This window comes from Gossypium arboreum, chromosome 2 (assembly GCF_025698485.1).
Source record: "Gossypium arboreum isolate Shixiya-1 chromosome 2, ASM2569848v2, whole genome shotgun sequence".
Classification (NCBI taxonomy): Eukaryota; Viridiplantae; Streptophyta; class Magnoliopsida; order Malvales; family Malvaceae; genus Gossypium; species Gossypium arboreum.
Genome location: NC_069071.1, coordinates 110957438 through 110975830, shown reverse-complemented (window position 1 = coordinate 110975830; position 18393 = coordinate 110957438). Strand labels below are relative to the sequence as shown.

Genomic DNA, 18393 nt, shown 5'->3' with positions numbered 1-18393 from the left:
TGATTCTGCCATAAAACCTTCACTAAAGGGATGGACTTCCTCCTCAGAACCTTAAAGTCATGATCTAGAATTTGAACATGAGAAGGATTAGACCAGTACCGCCTCAACATCGAGACGTGGAAGGCATCGTGGATACAGTCTAACTTTGGCGGTAGCTCCAACTGATAAGCGACCGGTCCCACACGCTTCAGCATCCAGTACGGCCCTATAAACCTAGGGCTCAACTTGACCTTACGACCGAATCTTAAAACTTTCTTCCACGGGGAAACCTTAAGAAACACAAAGTCCCCCACAGAGTACTCAATATCAGGTCTCTTCAGATCCGCATAAGACTTTTGCCTATCAGAAGCTGCCTTCAGACAATCCCGAATCAATCTAACCTTACCTTCAGTTTCAGAAACCAACTCTGCACCCAACACCCGATATTTACCCAACTCAGTCCAACACACGGAGTACGACCTTTACGACCATTTGACGAGGTCCCGATACCTCACTTTTTAAAACCACTTGACCTAATAAATCATTATAAAACACAAATTACCAATATAAAAACCTTTTTAAAACCATATTTGACCTGTTAATATTAAACAATAATATTTATGAACTTCTTCGCTGAATTTGGTGGCCTCAAACCACTATTTTTGACATTACTGAAAAATTGGATTGTTACAAACTTTTTACCACCAACCACAAAATTCAAATTATTCGAAACAAAATATAGCTTTCTAAACTAGTCCATAAAAAGAAATGTTATCATACCAAGCATTGAATAATAGTGACAAATCCTACCATAATCTACAGAATCTGGAAAAATGGATTTTTTAACCTATAATTGCTGAATTAATTTAAAAAATCTTCAAGCTAGCCATGAAATACTTAGTATTCTAGCTCAGCAATTAAATCCCTTGTCTTACCTCCTTCAATATATAAACAATCTATTGGCAAATTCATTAAAGCAACCTAAACTCTCTTCTTCAACCCTTATCAAATATAGAGAGAGTGTAAAGGGAAAAAGGATAGGTCGCCAAAAAAAAAACCATGAAAGTCAAGGTGACTTAAACAGGCATGGATTTTCAGTGAGAATTCATGTAGTCGCTGTACCTCGTCGGGCGGTGGCCACACCATTGGCTCATTATTTTCCAGGCTATATACGATAACACCATTTTTGAAACTGAATTGAATGCTCAACTCACTAATTTTCTTCAATAACTCAAACCTCTCTTTTTTAGACAGATTCTTCTAAAACTTCCATTGATAACCCATGCAAGTTTTGCCTTCTTCATTCATGGTGTCACACAAGTATTAAAGTAGTCATTGAACCATTACGTGTGATAATCACATCGCTAACTCATTGTGAAGATGCTATAGATGATAAAACTGACCTTGATTCTACGAATATTGGTAAGCTCACTAACTTTCTTCCATAGTCTGAACCTCCTTTTCTTGAGACTAGCTATTCAACCACGGTCATTTGTAATGGAAGTGAGCTGTACCTTTTTTCTTGGATTGATAATAAAGTGCTAAAAAATCTAGTCTCAAAAAAGGAAGTTAGGCATCTTGAAGAAAGCCAATAAGTTTACCACTCCTTGCAGTGTCAAAGTTGGTTTCATAATCCATGCCCAGATTATAAGTCAGAGATGCAATTGTCACATGCTATGGAGTAATAAAAGGTGCAATCAAAGGTGCAGTCATCAGTTTGTTTCAAATTACAATTTGTTATGGCAAATTAAATCCTTTTTAACATCTCGTGACCTTGTTTTCTAGCCATTATGTATTGTTTTAGTGTATTTTCCACTTTAGTATGGTTTTATTTGAAAGTAATAAAATAAGAATTTTAGGAGTGTTTTATGACCTTATAAGCAAATTCGGGCCTAAGGGAAGACTAATGTGTTGATTAAGCGTGTAGGACATCAATTAAGGCCAAGGAATTAGTGGAATGCCTCTGATGTCGCAACACCAAGCTTGGATGCCACAACACCCACTCCAAACCCTCTAATGAAGTAGTCTACCATCAATGTCATGATACCAGCCATGTGTTGTCGCGATACCAGCCATGTGTTGTCGCGACACCAGCCATGTGATGTCATGACACCAAATCTAGATGAGGAAATAAGTATATTGCCCTCAATGTTGTGACACTGACCTGAAGATGTCGCAAGACGGCTGCGACGAGGCCAATTAATTTACTAAATGTGTTTTTGTCCGCACAAATTTAATCAAACATGCTTTGTCAATTGTATTAAGCCTAAATTAGTCATTTAAACAGTAACTCTGTAAATGAAATGCTCTAGATATTAAAAAGGACTAATTCCCTTCGTTTTAGTTTACCTTTTTTATTACATTTTTCATTCTTAGTAAACTTTCAACTTTAATTTCAATTTCAGTTTGCTTATTCGATTATTCGTGTTTTTTGTACATATCGTGGGTTGCTAGGGAAAGGTTTCAAACTAAGTCTATAAGCCAATTACATTATATCCTTATTCATTCTTAACCATTAAGCCAATAACTAACCCTTTATATAATTTTACAACATTTATTTTTACAACAAGGCGAGACACATTTTAGGGTTTGAAGAAAACTTTGCAAAATAATAAAAATAATGCGACGGAAGGGATTTGAACTAAGGTTTCAAGGACAATTTCACTATCACTTAACCATCAAATCAAAAACTTGTTTTTTTAATAGACGTACGAAGATAACCTCAAAAGTCAAAGGCGTGACAACTCTCGATTCACCAACCCAATTCTACTAACCCGATTTTTGGATGTGACAATTACCATGGTTGTAAATTGTAATTTAACGAATATAGGCCTTCACCCAAATGGCTCACTAACTTTCTTAAGAAAGTGGATTTTTGCAATGCTTGACCTTTCTTTTGGTACAACAATGCCATAACCTAGCATAGGAAAAGGTGGTGAGATTTGAATTTTAAACTTGTTCAATGTTGTCCTTTAAACATTATTATGATTTTATGCACCAAAAATCGAACTAAATGCTTTCAATTAATACCAAAATGAAAGCAAGTTAAATTCAATAAAAATTGAACTAAAACCAAATAACATGTTTATTTAAAATCATTTTGATTTTTTTGAAATTTTTAACGCTAGTTGCTTGAACTAATCAAATCAAATGGATTTTTTAACCTATAATTGCTGAATTAATTTTAAAAATCTTCAAGCTAGCACTGAAATACTTAGTATTCCAGCTCAGCTAGTAAATCCCTTGTCTTATCTCCCTCAATATATAAATGATTCATTGGCAAATTCATTAAAGCAACCTAAACTCTCTTCTTTAACCCCTATTAAATATATAGAGAGTGTAAAGGGAAGAAGGATAAGTCGCAAAAATAAAACATTGGAAGTCAAGGAGACTTAAACAAGCATGGATTTCTAGGGAAAATTCTTGTAGTCTTATACCTCATCGGGTGATGGCCACACCATTGGCTCATTATTTTCCAGGATAAATATGATAACACCATCTTTGAAACTGCACTGAATGCTCAACTCACTAAGTTTCTTCAATAACTCTAGCTTTTTTTTTTAGATTGACTCTTATAAAACTTTCATTGATAATCCATGCAAGTTTCACTTTCTTCATTCATGGTGTCACACAAGTATTAAAGTATTCGTTGCACTATTGCGTGTGATGAGCACATCGCCAACACATTGTGAAGCTTCTATAGATTATAAAATCGACCTTGACTCTACAATGATTGGTAAGCTCACTAACTTTTTTCCATAATCTGAACTTCCTTTTCTTGAGACAAGTTCTTCCACCACGGTCATTTGCAATGGAAGCAAGCTTCACCTTCTTTCTTGGATTTGTAATGACATGCTCAAAGATCTAGTCTCAAAAAAAAGAAGTTAGGCATCTAGAAGAAGGCTAATGAGTTGACCGCGCTTTGTAGTGTCAAAGTTGGTTTCATAATCCTTGCCAGATTACAAGTCAGAAGTGCAATCGTCACATGCTATAGAGTAATAAAAGGTGCAATCAAAGGTGCAGTCGTTCATTGGTTTCAAATTACAATTTTTTGTGGCAAATTCAATCCTTTTTAACCTTTTGTGACCTTATTTTCTAGGCCTTATATATTGTTTTGGTGTATATTCCATTTTAGCATGATTTTCGTTGAAAGTAATATAATAAGAATTTTTAAAGTATTTTATGACCTTGTAGGCCAATTCAGGCCTGAGGAAGACTAACGTGTTGATTAAGTGTGTAGGACATCAATTCAGGCCAAGGAGTCAGTGGACCACCTTCGATGTCACAACACCAAGCTTGGATTTTGCAACACCCACTTCTAAGCCTCCAATGAAATAGTTTGCCATCAATGTCAAGACACTAGCCCTGTGATGTCGCAACACTAGCGACATAATGTCACGACACCCAACCTGGACGAGGAAATGAGATATTGCCCTCAATGTCATGACACCGACCTGAAGATGTCGCAACACTGCTGCGACAAGGCTAATTAATTCACCAAGGGTGTTTTTGTCCACAAAAATTTAATCAAACATGTTTAGTCAATTGTATTAAGCCTAACTAAGTCATTTAAACTGGAACTCTATTAATGGAAATTCTCAGGGCATTAAAAGGGACTATTTCCCTTCGTTTTAGTTTACTTTTTAAAATACATTTTTCATTCTTAGTAAACTTTCAACTTTAATTTCAGTTCCAGTATGCTTAATCGATTGTTCGTGTTTTTGGTACAGATCTTGGATTGCTAGGGAAAGGAATCGAACTAAGTCTATAAGCCAATTACAATATATCCTTATTTATTCTTAACCATTAAACAAATAACTCATCCTTTAAATAATTTTACAACATTTGTTTTTACAACAAAGCATGACACTTTTTAGGGTTTGAAGCAAACTTTGCAAAATAATAAAAGTGATGGGACGAAGGGGATTTGAACTTGGGTTTCAAGGACAATTTCACTATCACTTAACTATCATATCAAAACCTTATTTTTTAATTGATGTACGAAGATAACCTTAAAAGTCGGGGGCGTGACAACCCTCGGTTCACCAACCCAATTCTACTAACTCAATTTTTGGGATGTGACAATTACCTTGTTTGCAAATTGTAACTTAATGAATATTCGCCTAAACTCAAATGGCTCACTAACTTTCTTAAAAAAGTGGATTTTTTCAATGCTCGACTTTTCTTTTGGAACAAAAATGTCATAACCTAGCATAGGAAAAAGTTCTGAGATTTGAGTTTTAGACTTGTTAAATGTTGTCCATTAAACATTATTATGATTTTATACACCAAAAATAAAACTAAATGCTTTCAATTAATACCAAAATGAAAGCAAGTTAAATTCAATAAAAATTGAACTAAAACCAAATAACATGTTTATTCAAAATCATTTTGATTTTTTTAAAATTTTTAACCCTAGTTGCTTGAACTAATCAAATCAAAACTTGAATTCTAAAACTCATACTATTTGAATGAAAACATAATGCATTCCTCTTGAGCCCACTGTAATTTCTTACAACCAACCACAAAATTCTAATTATTCAAAACAAAATTGAGCTTTGTAAACTAGTCCATATAAAGAAATGTTATCATAACAAGCATTGAATAATAGTGACAAATCCTACCATAATCAACAGAATCTAGAAAAATGGATTTTGTAACATATAATTGCTAAATTAATTTAAAAAATTTTCAAGCTAGCCATGAAATACTTAGCATTCCAGCTCAGCCATTAAATCCCTTGTCTTTTCTCCTTCAATATATAAACGATCCACTGGAAAATTCATTAAAGCAACCTAAACTCTCTTCTTCAACCCCTATGAAATATAGAGAGGGTGTAAAGGGAAGAAGGATAGGTCGCCAAACAAAAACCATGGAAGTCAAGAAGACTTAAACAGGTATGGATTTCCAATGAAAATTCATGTAGTCATTGTACTTTGTCGGACGATAGCCACACCATTGGCTCATTATTTTCCAGGCCATATACGATAACACCATCTTTGAAACTGCATTGAATGCTAAACTTACTAACTTAAACCTCTCTTTTTTAGACCGATTGTTCTAAAACTTCCATTGATAATCCATGCAAGTTTCACCTTCTTCATTCATGGTGTCACACAAGTATTAGAGTAGTCGTTGCACCATTGTGTGTGATGAGCACATCGCCAACACATTGTGAAGCTTCCATAGATGATAAAATTGACCTTGATTCTACAATGATTGGTAAGCTCACAAACTTTCTTCAATAGTCTGAACCTCCTTTTCTTGATACTAGCTCTTCCATCATGGTCATTTGAAATAGAAGTAAGCTTCACCTTATTTCTTGGATTTGTAATGAAGTGCTCGAAGATCTAGTCTCTAAAAAGAAAGTTAGGCATCTTGAAGAAACCAAATGAGTTGACCACTCTTTGCAGTGTCAAAGTTGGTTTCATAATCCTTGCCCAAATTACAGGTCAGAAGTACACATGCTATGGAGTAATAAAAGGTGCAATCAAACGTGCATTATTAGTTGGTTTCAAATTACAATTTTTTGTGGAAAATTAAATCCTTTTTAACATTTTGTGACCTTATTTTCTAGCAATTATGTATTGTTTTGGTGTATTTTCCATTTTAGTATGGTTTGCGTTGAAAGTAATAAAATAAGAATTTTTGGAGTTTTTTATGACCTTGTAGGCCAATTCAGGCCTAAGGGAAGACTAACGTGTTGATTAAGTGTATAGGACATCAATTCAAGCTAACACCAAGCTTGGATGCTGCAACATCCACTCCAGACCCTCCAATGAAGCAGACAGCCATCAATGTCACAGCACCAGCCATGTGACGTCGCGACACCCAACCTGGATGAGGAAAGAAGCATACTACCCTCGATGTTCTAACACCAACCTAAAGATGTGGCAAAACTACTACAACGAGGCCGATCAATACACTAAGGGTGTTTTCGTCTACACAAATTTAATCAAACATGTTTGTAATAGCCCATTTTTGCCCGGCCCATTTCAGTATTTAAAATAATAAACCCCAAAAAAATAAAAATAAAACAAAGTCCAAGTCCAGTACAAAATTACAAATATAATTTGGCCCAATTGGAATGGCCCATTACATGAAAAGATTTAAGGTCCATCTATGAGCTTGACTCATATGGAAATATAATCTTTAAGGATATGCAATCTTAGATATGATATGCAATCTTAGATGTGATATGCAATCTTAGATATGATACAATTTTAGATATGATATGATATGATATGCAATCTTGAAGATATAATTTTGTAATCTTGGAGATTTAATTTGTAGATATCCTTTAATCTTAACCATTGATGTAATTGATCTGTACCGTTGGATTTGGGGAGGCTCAACTATAAATAGAGGCCTCTCCCTTCATTGTAAAACACACTGGAGTTTTGGGAAGTAATAAGAATTCTTGAGAGCATTCACTCAAATTTTTCCCTCTTGCGTTCTTATTTTCTACGGTTTGTTCTTATTTATTCTTTGTTCATCTTCGTTTTCAACCTTTTTTTATTTAATCCCTATCTCCTTGATTTTTTAATTCTCTTTTATATTTTATTTTTTAATAATTTTAGTATTATATCAAAAAATTTTATTAAATTCTATCTTATTCATTGTTTTAAAAATATATTTCATTTAATTGAAAAAGTTTTTCTTAAATAAGGCAATGTTTGGTGTTTAGAAATTCGAAAAATAGTGCCCTAACATGCTGGGTTGCGATATTTTCGTTTGACTAAATAACCAAATATCCTTTTAATAAATTTTCAAAATCATGAGATAATTTTAGTTACGAGGATTTAAAACATCGTGTCCTAACATGCTGGATGTGATGTTTGTATACTTTTGGAACAAAGGAATCTCAAGTTTCAACTTTAAATTGTTCAAGTTTTAAAATCTTTTCAAATTTTCGACATTAGGACAATAAATAATCAATTCGGTACCAATTTTGGCGTTACGAGGGTGCTAATCCTTCCTTGTGCGTAACCGACTCCCGAACCTGTTTTCTTGCATTTTGTAGACCAAAATGTTTTATAAAGGTGATCCACTCACACCTAAAAAGGTTGGTGGCGACTCCCATTTTTATTTTTCAAAAAGTCGAACCCCGTTTTTCAAACCCTTTAAAAAATGGTTTCGACAATGTTTAGTCATTTGTATAAAGCCTAATTCGGTTATTTAAATAGAAGCTCTATAAATGGAAATGCTCTGGACATTAAAAAGGACTATTTCTTTTCGTTTTAGTTTAGGTTTTAGATTAAGGTTTTTTGTTCTTATTAAACTTTCAACTTTATTTTCAGTATCAGTTTTATTATTCAATTATTCGTGTTTTTGGTACGGATCTTGGATTGCTCATTATTCGCTATAGGATTTTAAGTTCTTGCACGCAATCAAGATTCAGGATCCAATTTTTCTTTCTCTTTTTTGTATTTTGATATTTATTAATCTCTAAATTAAAATAAGGTTTTTGTAATCAGATTCTTGGGTAATTAAAATTTGATAGAGATTAACATTTGAATGTGTGATTAGTTAACGAATGTTTTAGGATTCCTTTTAGAATTAGTTGGACCGGGTTGAGAGAGGTTAAACCCTAGACTTGATGACCCTAGGAAGATATTTAGGTAGATGAGTTTGAGAGAATAGTCTACTGAGTATCACTCAACTTATCTCGGTTTGAACTGTGAGGTCAAGAGATAAGTAGTTCTTGCCAACTAATTAGACTATGTATAAATGCACTAACTTGTGTATTGATGATGATGTTAGGCTTGTGCCAAGTTGTGGTTTAGGTTACATTATGTTTATACTTATTACTATGCAATAAAATGGTAAGTTGTGTTTCACTTTCTACGAACTTACTAAGCATTATGTGCTTACGTAGTTTCTTTCCTATGTTTTATAGATTATCAGAAGCTCGATTGGTTTGGAAGCTCATCAGAGATCTATCACACTATCCAACATAAATATCAGTAGATTTTGAATACTTTAGCCAAGGTTATAATGGCATGTATAGGTTGAATTGTAATGTCATTATGATGAATGTTTAATTGGTAGATTGACTTGTAAAACTTGTAAATGTTATCTTGTTTTGCTACCCTTGATGCCTCGATGGTTTATGCCATTGTGCTATCTTATGTTGCATGTTTTGGAATAGCTTAAGTGGTATTTTTTGTGATAGATTGAATATGGTAAAATTAGGGTATGTTTTGAAAGGCATTAAACTAGTATTTGATGATGGAAATATGACCAAATATGCATATTTAGGTAAGTTTTGGATGTTTGCATTTGAGGTGCCTTGAATGGCATATTGGTTGTTTGAATTAGGGCTCTTGAATTAGTCATTATATGTATGTTTTGATAGGATTTTGATATCTTGATTATGTACACAAAAGGCCTATAGGTTGATGCATGATTTGATGTTAGAAATGGCTTGATTTTTGGCAAATTTAAGTCCACACGAACTGAGACACGGCATGTGACTCAACCGTGTGTGATACACGACCTAGCGACACGACCGTGTGTCTCCTATAGGTCCCTTTGTATGCAAGTTAGTCAGTTACACGACCTAACATACGGCCTGGTACATGGGCGTGTGAGACGGCCGTGTGATCCTACTCAAAGAGTTACACGGGTGAGGACATGGGCTAGGACACGACCATGTGTCCCTAGTTCAAAGGTTACACCTCTGTTTTTTAAAACATGTAACTTTTTCATAAAGTTTCCAAATGATTTCAAATTAGTCCCAGATTGTTTATATGGTGTGTCTAGGGCCTCGAGGGCTCGATTTAGGGACAATATGTATGTGAATGATTGTTTTATAATATGTTTATGATAATGTTTGAAATGTATGTTTTAATGTTTTGTTTGTATGATAATGCTCTGTAACCCTAATTTGAAAACAGAAATGGGTTTGGGTGTTATAATAATATTATACAAAACTACTTTTATTAATTGTATGATGGATAACGATCAAAACTCACAAAGAACGGAAAGTTAAGTTGAAATCAAATAGATGAATAGTGCTAGCTAAGAAAATGAGCTAGAAAATTTTCATTCATCCAACCTACGTTTACATAACCTTGGAGTGCACATTTTTAGTCAAAAGAACCAAGAGATCTTTAACCACTTAACTATAATCAACTAGTTTAATAACTTGTACAACTAGCTAACTGAAAGTGACTGACAATTGGTTGCATTGGCTAAGCTTTAGGTTCAGTTTGCAACAATTGTAACTCTAATACTCCCTTTACTTTTTCCTTTTGAAACTTCTAGTGACCTCGTGTTGTGAAAAGACACCAAGTTTTTGCCGAAAATGATCAAATAAGTAGTTGCATAACGCTTGGTTAATGCATTGCAACTTGGTTAATAGTTGAAACATGGTTAATAGTTGAAACATAGTTAACTTGAACCTATCCTATTACCACCTTTTCTCAAGAAAAACATAAGGCAAATTCCACATGTTTCAGCCTTGCATGTAGTATTGGCTTGGCAGCATGAATAACAACAATAACATTGTCACACCAAAGTGTCAAAATACAAGTCAATTCAACACTTTAACATTCCAAGGATCAAGATATGACACCCAATTATTTCGAGCTCAATGTAATAGAGTTGTATCCTAAAAGAAGATAACTAGGTATTCATATTCTGCCGTCGATGTTGCTACTAGTCTGAGTCAAAATATCCAACTATGTTAATCTCCTTGTATGGTTGATGCAACGTGCCCTTCTAATATCTTAGTATTTGCTTAACAGTCTTCCAGTGTTTATCTAAAGGTTGATGAATGTATTATCTAACTTTATACATGCTAAAATGAATGTATGCTCAAGTCACACAAATGTGTTGTAATGCACAAACCATGCTATGATATTCATTGACATTGTATGTGGTTAACTATCAGCATTCACCAAAAGTAGAAGATATAAGTGTGAAAAAAAAGGCTGACATAGAACATTTTCATTTTCTATAAGAGTTTCAAGATGTGTTTCTTTTTATTCAAAATATGAAAATCACCAAATCACTTAATATCCATCCCAAGAAAATATTGAAGATGCCTTATGTCATTTAATAAAAATTAAATTTTGAGTTTTTTTTATCATTGAATCAATCTCATTAGAGTTATCCCTTATGACTAAAATGTCATTAGGTATACCATTAAGAAGCACTAAATCCAAGTGCTTACAACAAATACGTCTTGTGCTTGTTGAACCAGGCCTTTGAGGTTGAAAAATTTTAACCCTTCAACCCTGGCCTAGATGTTATGACCAAATTTAAGAAGCCACATTAATTCCGTCAAAAAAAATTTCTACTTTATCACTCTTAATCGTTTTAAGAAGGAAATTTGCAATAACAATTTTAAAACGTTACTTACAACAATCTAAATGTAAATAATTTGTAGCGGACTTAAAAGTACTTAAAAATTTTATTTTAAATTTATTTAAAATCAAGTAAAACCATTTAAGTTCTAAAAAAAATAACTAAAACGTTTAAAAGTTCATTGTTTATGCATGCATAGCAGTTATTAAATAAAAACATTCCAATGTCCAAAACTAAACCCAAAGAGTTTATAAAGTATTTTATTAAAATTAAATCCAAAAGGCTCCTCCAAATGTTGCATCCAATTCCTATGCAATGATGTTATTTGAAAAGTCTATGAAAACTAAAGGGGTGAGCTAATAAGCTCAATGTGCGTTTTATATCAAGATAAATATCAAATATCACTTAAAACATATCAAAATTATTTTCAAATACAAATTAATCAAATATGCAAACTTTTATACATGTGATAATGTCAATGCAAATTTTTCATAAAAACGATTATGTGTAATTTTTCAAAACAACCTACCCATCACCGCTACACACCAAAAAGAGTTCCTCAGAACTCATCCATCCATAACACACCAGCACATATGTGAACAAAGCTACCAAATTTACAGACAAGCTAGTAATACACATAGTTGTAGACAAGCCACTGAAATCGCAGACGATCTACCAATACATATAGTTGTGGATAAACCAACAATTAAGTCATCTCGAATTGCCCGGCAACAATGACCTGCCACCCTGGGTTGCCCAGCAACGATGGTTTATCAATATACAGTTAAACTGCCACATCTTCGTCCTTATAATCTCCTTATCAATAGGCATGATAATCATGATTTCATGTACATATAAATTTCAATAGTCTTGGTGATTCATGCTTTCCAAAATGAACATCTAGCCATGATATTACACAACATGAGGTTAGAAAAAAAATATCAATCCATAACAATACATATTATATCATAACAATAAGACTCAAGTAAGATTGACTTACCTTATATCCACATAGTCACTAACATGTTACAACAAAAATTATGTTTTTATTTGTAAATAAAATCAGTAAGTCATAATCAAATCATCACATATTCAACTTGTATAAAACGCACACCTTTAGTGATCCAAATTGTATATCCTAATAGAACTCATTCACTTCTGATCCAAAAGAATAGAGACTTGATTTGCACCTAACAAAATCATATATGTGGTTAGAATTCTCTTATCTCTAATAAAAGAATTTTCCAAAAGAAAACATCTACTTACACATCAACTTATAATACTTAATCCTTAATTCCAAGATGATCAAAGAGGAACGCTTCTAATCTTGATGGTCAGAGTTGGTGTGAGGATCTAGATTGGAGAAAAAGAAAGAATAAATTGAATAAAATATTCATAAAAATAAAATAAGATAGATGGAATTAAGAATAAAAATATGAGAAGAATAAAAGATACTATGAACTTAGAATTCAACAATAGAAAGAAAATAAGGTGTCTAAGTAATAATCAAAAGAGAAAGGAATAAAAGAGAAGAAAAACAAACAAAGAAATCAGTTTTGGATAGTGGTACAAAAATGGTGGTACGATTGTAATGTGGTGGTGGTATGGTGGTGCTAAGGTGGTTGAATGGTGGTGATATGGTGGTTGTATGGTTTGTAGTAGTAAAATGGAGAAAATATAAAAGAAAATCAATGAGGAGCAACCAATAAGGGATGATACAAGGTGGTGAAAAAGGAGGATCAAAGAGAGGAAAGATGAAACAAAATCAAAACAAATAAAAAATTATGGGAGAGAGAGATGGATGGTTACAAGGTCAAACTCATCAAACAAGGCATTCAAAAGGGGGACAAAGATGTTAGAGAGAATTAACAACAATTACTTTGGGGTTACCCCTTCCAAATTTTAAAACACGAAGTTACTAGCCAAATTAAAAATAGGAGTTACATGCATAAAGGTTGGACAATTTTGCATGGGAAAAGATGACCAACTTTGTGCATTAAATTTAAAAAAAATAATTGATAGCATTGAAACTTGAATTTAAGCCACTTAAGAGCTACTTAAAGTGCTTAACCACTAAACCACTTCAATTATTTTGTTAAATGCTAACAACGTTTATTTTTAAACAAGACATAACACAAGCTAGGATTTTGAAGTAAAATTACTCATAATAAAAAATGATATGAGGGAAATGGATTGTACTCAAATCTTCAAGGACAACTCCATCACTACTTGACCACTAGACTAAATACTTATAACTATCTAATGTATAAAGATAACTTTTAAAAATCGGGACATGACCACTCTTGGTTCACTAACTCTAATTTCTACTAACCTGATTTTTGAGATGTGACAAAAAATTTTAAACCCTAGAGGCTGGTGCATGTATACCTCTTCCACTAAGTCACCTTTCAAAATAGTTTCATTAGTGCATCAAGTAGCTTTATGACCTATTCATTGAAGATTGCAAGAGTGAGAAACATTCTTACAATAGTGGGATTAACCAAAAGACTAAAAAAATTTAGAGCCATCAAAGTCCTACTTTATCTTAAACAATCACTTGCAACCGGCAAAGGTCCGCTTTGATGGAAGAGGTACAATACTCCAAGTTTTAGCAGCAACTAGTGCATTAAGCTCATTGTAAACTACTTGCCTCTATTATTCAGATTTCATAAATTAATAGATAATGGTGTGTTCTTCCTAAGACCAATAAATAGAAGAAAACTCATCAAAAAGGACTTAGGGTTTAAGATACTTACTTTAGCATGTGTAATCATGTGGTAAGAAGGCTTAGGTTGGCTTGAAGGGATGGCTAATGTAATAGGTATTGGATTGGGTAATGTGGGTGGTGGCAGATTACTTAATGGTGAAGATTAGGTGTTTGAGGAAAATGGATTTATGGAAGAATATGTGGGTAGAGTTGTAATTGGCAAAAATGTGTGTTGTTGGGGAACGTGGTGTAATGTGATAAGATAGGAATAAGAGAAGAAAGTACTAGCAAATTAGCAAGTAAAGGAGTTGATTATGGGATATGAGAGGAAAAAGGAAGCTTTCCTTTTCAAACTTCACATGTCTAGAAATTAATACTCTTCCACTAGCTTCTAGGTTTTTGCTTCTATGATGTATGTATCCAGGGAAGGTTCATGGTGTTGATCGAAACTTCATCTTATGTTTATTAAACTTTCAAATAAGAGGAAAAGATAAGCATACTTTAAGAAAGGAATAATCTAGTTGTTTAACAAACAACTTCTCATAAAGAGATAACCTACCAAGAACCTTTGTAAGTAGTCAATTGATGACAATGAAGAGAGGAGAAAGGCATCAATCCAAAAATTCAATAGCATTGAGGCTTGTACAAACAATGCAGGCTACATTCAACCATATGACGATCTTTGTGCTCTACCAAACTGTTCTGCTCAGATCCGTGATGGCAAGTGACGACTGATCATCATGAGTACATTTTAAACCTCTTTTTACTTAGTTTTAGATTGTATATTTATTGTGTTCCAATAACTATAAATAAAAGGATGTAATCAAAAGTTATATATTTTAGTTATTGGTAAAGAGTTATATCACTTTATTTTTATAAAGAATTATAATTATTCAAACAATATTTTTTTGAATAGTTATGTTTAATTAAGAGATATTAAATGAAAATTTATGTATCTTTTAGATATGTGATTATTCAGAAAAGACACCTATTGAAATATGTCTTTACGAAGAGACATGAAAATTCTTATAAATACAATTGAGATTTCATTTGGAAAACATACCAAAAATTCTCAAAAGCCTTTTCTATCATTCCTCCATCTTCTTCTATTATTAGATTGTTCTATAAAGAATTACTGTAGAAATTCTTTATAAAAATTGATTTTCTTGTTATACATTACTCAATGCTTATGTACTATTTTCATCAATGCAAAATGCAAATAGTCATCGGGCTTCATTGTATCCTCGAGTTTTATTTGCTTGAAACTCATTTGCACACTGAGTATAGATGAGAGTGAATAGAACTTTAAAGATAGTAGCTTGATACACGCCTAGGAGCCTTGTCTTATTTCTTCGTCTTTTGTTCGAGTTATTATTCGTGTTCTATTCGTGTGTTTGAGATTTTTTTCACCGAATTTTTGTAATAACACATACAAAACCATTGAAAACATTCAAACATGGTGATAATTAAAAATACTTATATATTTCCATGAATAATTAATTTTATCATTTCAATAATTTATCAAATATAATAAAATTATTACATTATGAGCCCAAAACCTAACATAAATTGTAATTATGTTCCTTTCTCTCATCTCTTACCTCTTTTAAGTTGATTGATAGATAGTCAAGATTTTCAAGGGAAACTTCAATGTTTGGTGAGATTTTTCCCTTTTATCTTTAGTCTTTAGATTTTATGCCTTATGGTTTAATCGTGATAGAAACAAGAAATCTTTATTATAATCTTACATGCGGTGATTAGATATTTTTTTATATTGAGATTAGATGGATTTCTTAAAATTTATTTGAAGGCATTGTATTTTGAAGTTTAAATTCTTTGAATGTGATTTTTATTTGTTCATGTACTAGCTTAATGTATTAGTGAATAAGACTAAGAACAAGCCATGATTAGATTATAGGAGGAGCAATGTGTGATTTAATCACTCCAAATTTTTTGTTTTTGCTTTTACTTCTGTCATTGTTTTATTAGTTATTGTCAGTTTATTGGTGTTTAATTTCCACCTTGGTTTATTTCATATTGGTCCATTTAATTTGGAGAAGACATATTTTTGAAGTTTTAAGAGGAACATGGACTATTAGAATTTGTATGACTTGAATTTCGTCATTTGTTGATGAAATAAATACAGTGATAAAATAAAAGGATTTGTGGAAGTCCCCGCGGTACCAACTATACCGCACAAGTTGAGTCCATATGGAATTATACTTCTACTATTTGACTTTGATTGGAATAAGGTTTTTCAACCTTAAAATAGATATAGTTGAAACTCCTCTTGTATCATTTGCTTTTCAACATTAATAAATTTCTTCTCCTCTAACCATGATTTTTTCCCGAAAGGGTTTCCACGTAAAATTTGTTTGTTCTTATTTTTCTTTTCTTATTGTTTTGCGATCGTTCTACCGTCATTATCGACGTTTATTATAACAAAGACAATATTGAATTTAAGTTGAGGATGTAAAATAGGATTTGTTTATGCATTTTTATTAATTTTTTTAAGTTTAATCATGTTTAATTTTCATCTAGGTTTAATTGAATGAAGGTCCAACTTGTTAGAAGAGGCTACGTTTTCGAAGTTTGAAGAAGACTTTGGGGAAATTTAGTTTAATTTTCTGAGCATTTAAATGAGAGGGCTTTCTTTTCTTTTTGACTCTTGATTGGAACATTGGGTACATTGTTTAATTATAGTGTGTGGGAGGCTATTTAAGATTTGTTTATGCATGTTTTTGCTTGAGTCCCATGTTATTCTTTATTTTTAGGGTTTTTTTTTATTTTTATGTGCTCATTTGTGTGTTTTTCATGAACATTTAGCCTAGTTAATAGTTTTAACGCTTTTACATGTTTTACTATATAAGCTTGAATGATTGACAATCATCAAAGGTGGATTATATATTGACTTGACATGGAATGTTTATGTGAGATTTAGACCATCAGGTTTTATGTTAGAATTTTGGGTACATTAACTAAAATTCTTTGATAATATTATTTATCTAATATGATTTGTCTTATGTAATTAATAATAAGACAAGCAAGAAATAGGAACTTGATTTTAGAATCTTCTAGCCTATTACCTTGGAGGAGAAATAAAAGTTCCATATGTACTTTTAAGAAATTATATAAATTATCTTTGGATCATTTAAGTCTTATGAGTCTATTTAAATGTTTTTTTTTTTGTACTTATATTTGAGCTTTATACTATAGCATTAGTGTTTAGTCATATTTAATTTTTTTTTAAGTATTTAATGCTTAAAGATTTATCATCTCGAAATTAAGTATCGAAATATGATAATTAAAAACTCATTAAAGAGGATTTTATTGAATATATGTGAGAGCATGAATAAAGCGTAATTTTATTATCTATACTTAAAAAGGTCCCCAAAAAAAATAAAAGAGAAATTTTGGAAGGAAAGGAAGTGAAAAATCAAAAGAAACTAGTATGGGTTTAAAGAGATAAAAGGGAATGAGAAAGAAATGGAGTCGAAAAATAAGTGTGAAAATTCAATTACGAGAATAAGAGAATTTGATACATTTTGCTCATATATTGATTTGTGAGTAACTAAGTAATTATGGTTACAAGTCTAAATATACATTTTTATCTTACTAAAACTCCAAACCTTACATTATATGTCGAAAAACTCATAAATGATATTAGAATGCATATTGAAGCCAGATTAATAGAGAGGTGGAATTGATAGAGAGACACGAGATCATGATTCACCTCTCTTAAATTTTAGTTATTTATTAAGATAATATTTTAAATTGTTAGTTATTTATAAATATTTTTCATAAAAATATTCATTTATTCAAATCTTAATTATAATCAAAGAGTTATAATACGAACTAAAATTATAAATATGAAGTTAAGATTTTTACCATTGTATTTAAAATCGGATTGGTCAGTCAAACCGTTCGGAGTTCGGACTAAGAACCAACTAGGGCACCAATATGAAATAATCAAGTTGTGTTAGCTAACTTACGAACAGCCGGATCAATTAAATCAATTTTCTCTATTTTTTAAATATAATTTTTAATAGTTCATTTAATTGAACCAAATAAATTGGTCAAACTAATCAAATCAAGAATCAATTATCAAATTGATTCGACCACCAATTCAATTTCGAAGACCTTAAATTTTACTTTAAAATTTAAGTCATTTTGTTAATTGATATTTATTTTAATCATATTTACCGTGTTGTATGTAAATGAATTGGGGGAAAAGTACTTTTCCATCTGGAGTTCCTAAACAGATTTATTTTTTTATTTTTTTTAAATAAGAACTCAGTTGTATAAACTGGCATTTAGCAGATTGTCTTCAAAAACCGCATATACTGGTGTTAACTCGCTCCAATGTTAAAACAGGCGATGCGAACCCGCGCGAT

General features: G+C 32.0%; 1 long non-coding RNA gene across 1 annotated transcript; it reads left to right on the top strand.

Annotated features, from left to right (window-relative positions):
- Positions 1 to 7363: 7363 nt before the first annotated feature.
- Positions 7364 to 9044, top strand: LOC128285527 (uncharacterized). The gene is made up of 2 exons (XR_008275961.1): positions 7364 to 7448; positions 8879 to 9044. It is a non-coding gene; the product is annotated as an uncharacterized LOC128285527 (long non-coding RNA).
- Positions 9045 to 18393: the final 9349 nt, after the last annotated feature.